Source organism: Branchiostoma belcheri, unplaced genomic scaffold, assembly GCF_001625305.1.
Source record: "Branchiostoma belcheri isolate BF01 breed outbred unplaced genomic scaffold, Haploidv18h27 scaffold648, whole genome shotgun sequence".
Lineage (NCBI taxonomy): Eukaryota > Metazoa > Chordata > Leptocardii > Amphioxiformes > Branchiostomatidae > Branchiostoma > Branchiostoma belcheri.
Window position 1 is genome coordinate 7,536 of NW_017804296.1, and position 674 is coordinate 8,209.

Consider the following 674-nt stretch of genomic DNA (forward strand, 5'->3'; position numbering starts at 1 on the left):
CACTTGCACGGCCAATGTCTGGCACGCTACGCGGCGTACGTACACTGCTGCACATCACAGCCAGCGATTCAGTGTCTTAAAATATTTTTTAACATCAGTATAACAATATTTTTAAGCATATGTGATCAAATTTCTGTAAAAAATTTAGCACAATTGTAAACATAAAACATGAATAGATCGCTGCTATACTGGGCGTACCATTTCGCGTACATGGCCGGCTGCCCGGCGCAAAATACTGTCCCGATTTTTCTCAGTGGAAAACCAGAATAAATCACGCGCCCGTAATTTGGCTTCGACCCAGAGCTCCTACTTCAGAGTTGAAACCTCAAAAATAGTAACTTTATTAGAGCATGGAGGTATTATACCTCTATGATTGGAAGAAACATAGTATTGCGACACGTGCATAGAATTTGACAAATGGGGGGGGGGGCGTGGCGCTACCTAAAATTCTGCTGCGCTACCTAGTTTTTGCCCTATAGGTAGCACACTGTGCTACTTTGCTCAAAAAAGTATTTCGAACACTGCGTTAATCAACAGTCCATACCGAACCAACCGTCAGTAGCCATCAAACCGGCATACAAACATATTACGCACATAACTTTCATACTACACACAAACAAATAACCTAAACCAATAGAAAAAAAACCCCGGAGGTTTGAAATCTACGATTTCCC